The sequence below is a fragment of the Ceratotherium simum genome, chromosome 8 (assembly GCF_057802395.1).
Source record: "Ceratotherium simum simum isolate JZ-2026a chromosome 8, ASM5780239v1, whole genome shotgun sequence".
Taxonomy (NCBI): Eukaryota; Metazoa; Chordata; class Mammalia; order Perissodactyla; family Rhinocerotidae; genus Ceratotherium; species Ceratotherium simum.
Window position 1 is genome coordinate 67006740 of NC_141907.1, and position 6000 is coordinate 67012739.

Consider the following 6000-nt stretch of genomic DNA (forward strand, 5'->3'; position numbering starts at 1 on the left):
TAAAATCTTCTTTTTTTAACGAGATCTTATAAGAACCTCAGATATCTCCATCCATTCAATGGGATCTTAAATCCAAGATAGGAAGTTTTCTAAATCAATAAATAGCAGATTGCTTATCCAGTGTGTAGTTAAAGAGAAAAATGTAATGATCCATTTCCCGGGTCCACCACCCCAGGAAAGTCATCTGTCTCCAGCGATGAGGTGAGGACACTGGACAGAAGGCCCAGCAGGAGTAAAGGATTAAACACTCAGCCAATTCTAAGTCATTTAAATAGAACATGGCCCATGTTTTTAAAGCTTTTTCTGTTAATCACTCCTCAAGGCTGAAGGGATGGATCCCCCAGCAGTACCACAGGCTTACCCTTTAATAGCTCAGGGTTTTAAGCCCATGAAAACAATGGGCTAGATGCCACACAGTGCAGTGAAGAAAATGCTTGCTATACTTGCAAGAGGAAAAAATATGTAAATATGCCAAAGTACCAAACTCCTTGTTTCTGTGGAAGGATGTCAGTAGTCAAGGACCTGTGACAGGCATGGGTTAATTACCTTCACAATGTCCATTTTCCTTCTTGCTTCCTTGCCAACAGAACTCCAATCTCCAAAGGCACTATGCCCAGACATAGGCCATGGATCAGGATTGGTCCTAGTCAGTCTTGACAATTCTGTCCCTTGCTTTCTTGGCTTCCTTTGCAGCTGGGGGACAGGGTATGACTTGACTCAGGAATGAGCAATGAAGCTTAAGAAGAAGTTATTGGGAGGTGTGTTTCTGAAAAACTTTGAGCTTCCTTGATGTAAAGGATGCATACGGTGCTGCTCCTTCTCCTAAAACAAACAAACAAACAGAGAGACATTAGATCCAACCACACTGTCACTGAGCCAACTTCAGCAGTGGTCACCTCCAGATTTTTTGCAGTGTGAGAAAAATAAACCATTTGCTTAAGCCATAGTATTGGGCTATTTGCAGCCAAACGCATTTCTTAACTAATACAGTTCCTCTTCTCATTTAAACTAAATGGTTCTAAACCAATGATAAGTGGAAAAGGCACACTGCCTTTGAAGGAGGACAGCCAAACCTCAGCTCCTGATTCCTCTCCCCACCTTCCTCCCTACACCCAGCTCCTCCCACAGTGTTCCCCAGGGCCAGGATGAGGTTGAGGCAAGTGCAAAACGTAAAGGGATGCCAAAACTCAGTAATCAAGACAAGCAATACTTTAATGCAATAGTGGTTTTTTTTTTTTTACTATGGTAAAATACACATAACATAAAATCTACCATCTTAACCATTTTTAAGTGTACAGTTCAGTGCTATTAAATATATTCATAATGTTATACAACCATCACCACCATCCATCTCCAGAACTCTTTCCACCTTCCCAAACTGAAATTCTATATCCATTAAATGATAACTTCCCACTTCCCTCTCCTTCAGCCCTTGGTGACCACCATTCTGCTATCTGTCTCTATGATTTTGACTGACTACTCTAACTATTTCACGTAAGTGGAATCATACAGCATTTGTCTTTTTGTTCCTGGCTTATTTAACTTAGCATCAAGGTTCATCCATGTTGTAGCATGTGTCAGAATTTCCTTCCTTTTTTAAGGCTGAATAATTTTAATGTAATAGTTTTAAAAATCAAAGAGACAGGAAATACATTACTTTTCCTTTTGTTTCAGGCTCCAATATGGCTCAGCACAGCACTGTTACTGATCTTGTCATTATTTAAAATTTTTATATTTTGTTCATCATGTATATTGTTGTATTCATTTTGATTTTTTAAAATACTAACATATCATTTACCTTGATTACTGAATTTTTTGGCACCTCCTCTTACATTGTGTGCCCAAGGTGAATTCCTCGCTCACCCCACCCCAGCCCCAGGCCTAGCACTGCTCCACAAACAAATAATCATGCAGTGTTTAGGTGGTGCTTGTATTAGGCATGTCTTTTTATTCTCATGTTTTCATGTCTGGGGTCGTACTGACCCTGAGGAGACTACTCCTCCCAGGGATAGCCAATTCCCAGAGATAGTAAACAACTCGACTTTCAGTGAGTCTTTCATATACAAACCAGCCAGTCTAAAGCCTACACCCCAACCACCTCACTCAGGTCACTATCCTCTGCCCTAATCACCCCAAGGCCAGGTATCAGACAACTAGGGACAGCCCCTATGCCCAAGAGCCCACCATTGGCTATTCAAACTAGCCAATCCTAAAACTGCTTACCCTGCCTCGCCTGTTCCTTCCCACAGAAAGCACAATAAAGGCTCTTGTCCACATTTCCCACCTCTCCCTCTGCCTCCTCACTGACCCTGGTGCTTCCCCGTGTGGCCCTACCTGGCATGGCATGTCCCCTCCTCCTGGGAACTATGAATAACAAACCAACTTTTCAATGGCAATTATCTCCTGATCTGCTGGCCTCACTATACCTGAACAATAATAAAACCTACGTTTTAAAACAGTGCTCAGGGGAGGTGATATGGAGTGATAAAGGGCACTGTTTTAGGTAAGTGGTCTGGGAAGGTATCTCTGAAGAGATGTCTTTTGAGCATAAACCTGAAGGCAGGGAGGAAGAGAAACGTCTGGAGAAAGGAAATTAATCTACTCCCTGAATAAATAATTGCTCATTTCTGAACCACCTCTCCCTCCTTTTCCCTGAGGATTTTCAAGGTCATTTTCTTCCATTTTTCTCTTGCCTTTCTAACGATGCTGTCCCTGTTCCTCACTGCCTCCCTGGGTTTCCAGAGAGCATCCTCTCCTCCGAGTCTCCAACGTCTCCAGTGTCAGCAAATGTTTAGGTGCTGATTCTTCTCCATGGGCAGTTCCAAATACTTACTGGCCTTCCTACAGGCTATCCCACAGACACTTCAAACTTATCCTGTCTAACACCAAATTCATTATCTTCTCCCCAACCCTACTCAAATGAAAACCTTCAACACTTTCCACTTATAAAAGTGCCATAATTGGTCCTTTTCCCTCCAATATCTCCTGAAGCCAGTTCATGCACTACAGAGCTGCCAGAGGAGTCAACATGGCACTCTCCTGCCTAATAATTTCAATGGTTTCCCATTGTCTGCAACATAAAATCCAAATTTCTGAGCCCCAACTACCATTCCAGCTTCATTTCCAGTGATATCCCCTATAATCTCAAGCCTTGGCCCGACCAGGTTAACAACTGTCCCCAAAGCCCAAAGTTCACTGACCTTTTTGACTACGATAATCTTCAACTCCAATGCAGCCACAGACTCTGATAACCATTCTCTGAATATTTTAGAATACTCTAATTACAAAAGAAAGACATATTTATTATAGAAAATTTAGAAAATAAAGAAAAACCAATGAATAAAATTGAAACCACTGCCTATAATCCTACCACCTACTACTATCCACTTACAAGTATTAATTGAATATCTACTATGTGCAAAGAATAAGATAGAGCTAGATATAGAGGAAGCAGAAACTCTTAACAGATGTTTGAATGAAACAAGGAGAGACTTTTCACGTGCTGTTCCTTCTGTCTGGAATGTCCTCCACCCCTTTTCTCATAGCAAATTTCTCTTATCCTAAAAGACCAACTCAAGCCTCTCCTCCTTTATGAATCTTTCTTGATTTCCCCCAGATGGAGCTAATTATCACTTGATTTTGTCGCTCTGTACTTTCTATATTCATTCATGTTAGCCCCTATTGCACCCTATTAAAAGGTCTTGATGGGCCAGCCCAGTGACATAGTGGTTAAGTTCACACACTCCGCTTTGGCAGCCCAGGGTCTGTAGGTTCGGATCCCGGGTGCAGACATAATGCACTGCTTATCAAGCCATGCTGTGGCAGCCATCCCACATATAAAGTAGAGGAAGATGGGCACGGATGTTAGCCCAGAGCCAATCTTCCTCTGCAACAAGAGGAGAATTGGCAACAGACGTTAGCTCAGGGCTAATCTTCCTCACAAAAAGAAAAAAAAGGTTTTGACTATGTGTAGATCTGTCTCCTCTTCTAGTCTATGGGCCTTTGAGGCTGGGAACCATGGTGACCACATCCAGCCCTGACATGCAGCAGGCCCTTAAAAAATAAATGTTACTGAATCATGCTTCACAGGGCTTCTCTTGAATCAGAAAAACCCAAGTGGTTGCAGTATCTGCAACTCCATTTGACAAAAGCTTTGTGTATTTTCCAAACACCTCTTTTTATTTTAAAGCATTTTCCCAGGTCATGTTTTAAATGCAATAACATATATAACTCATTTTAACGGGACATGTTATACAATAAGCAAGTCCTAGCAGATACCAATGCAAATTAGAAGAGCCATTTGGTACACTTTGTACTCCCATTGAGCCTGCAAAGATTATTTAGCCTGTCCTTTTTACTAAACTCTCTGCCAGTTCCAAAGTATTTAAAATGATCAATTAGCTAATCCTTGCAACACCTCTCTGAGCTTAGCCAGTGCTCTCATAACATTTTAGAGATACAGTTTAAAGGAGACAGAAACAAAAAACAGCTATCCCGTAAAGCAGTTGGATTACCCAACGATGCAGAGCACCTGAGCAGTCAGCAGCCAAAGCTCAGGGTTAAGTCGCCAGCAAAGATTTTCACTTCACCAGGGACCCCCTGTGTCTAACACTCACCATTTGAAGAAGAGTCATCTGAAAATTCCACAGACTTGATGTAAGATTACCAGAGCAGCCAGGACCATCTGTGGGAGACAAAGCGTCATGTGGACAAGCAGGAACTTGTGGGGCACAAGAGAAGAGGGGATCCCCATAACTTGAAACACAAAGATCAGAGCACAAAGTGTAGAGGAACTAAAAATGACTGCTTTGTAATTGCTCAGGCCTTACCAGTGAGGAAGTCATTCAGCGTAAATTGAGGGGAAACTAAAACATTACATACATTTTTATTTGTTCATTTATATTTATATATATTTATATTTAAACTAATATAATAATTAACATTTTTGAGTACTCATACATATTTTGTCATAATTCTGTGAAGTAGGTAATATTATCCCCACTTTAAATTTGAGAAAACTGAGGCTCAGAGTGGTTAAATAATCTCCATTCCGAGTTAGCAAGTGATGGTGATGTATTCAAACCTAGATCAGTCTGATGCCAAATGTAAGATAATCATTATACCATACTACCTCCCAGTAATATAAGCATTCGTTGAATTATTCTATCCATCAGGGCCCCAGCAAGAAACAGATGGCAAAGTCCAATTTTAATAACTTGAGGAAAGTTTAATAAAGGGCCTGTCTACAATGGGGTGGGAAGCAGGTAGGGAACTTCAAGGGACAATGCAGGGTTGGTATCAGTGGTCCTTGTTAATACCCATAAGCCTGAGGGGCAAGGTGGCTGCTGGAATTTGGAAACAAAGAGGCTGTGAGGAGAGGGACATTTTACAGAAAACTTAAGATAGTCTAGAAATGCAGCCAATGCATTGGAGACTACAAAGAGAGGAGAGGGGCAATAAATACACAGGCCTCAGTCTCCTCCCTCCCTCTAATCCCTGCCAACACTCCCACTGGCCAAACCAACCTAGAACCAGCAGGTGAGGCAGCCTGATGAAGTTGTCCAACTGCCAGGGCACAGAACAAAGTGGAAAAAGCTGAAAAGTGGACCTGAAAAAGGAAACAGATTGACCAAACATGAATTTAGGTGAGAATCATAGTGTCATGAGATTTGTTTAGAGTCAGCAAGAAGAGGCAAAGAAAGGTATATTATTCCAAAGGATGAGGGTGGGAGGTGGGGAGAGGTAAGTTTGGCTTACAACCTAATAAAAATCATACTTTAAGACTATAGAAAAAATATTATATCCTTAAATTTTTACTTTCTGATCTATTAAGAATAATCAAAATATGACTGTAAGTGTTCTTGACCTGATGGCTTGATGACTTATAGGAAAAGCAAGGAGTTGAACTAAACTATCTAGGGAAAAAAACTGGGCTGAAAAAGCGGCCAGTTTCTGCCAATCCTCCTTTCCCATATTTTCTAGGGGACAGTAGGTTCGGAG

General features: G+C 41.3%; 1 protein-coding gene across 2 annotated transcripts in view; it reads right to left on the bottom strand.

Annotated features, from left to right (window-relative positions):
• The window catches only part of RASGEF1B (RasGEF domain family member 1B), a 562507-nt gene extending 556914 nt beyond the window's left edge, over positions 1–5593 (bottom strand). The window contains exons 1-4 of one of the 2 annotated variants that reach the window (XM_087434485.1): positions 5526–5593; positions 4617–4684; positions 3201–3277; positions 547–822 (exon numbers count right to left, since the gene is read on the bottom strand). The gene's annotated coding sequence lies outside the window, so the exon portion shown is untranslated. Of the gene's footprint in view, positions 1–546; positions 823–3200; positions 3374–4616; positions 4685–5525 lie in introns of those variants that run through there. The other variant, XM_087434484.1, reaches the window with a different exon arrangement.
• Positions 5594–6000: the final 407 nt, after the last annotated feature.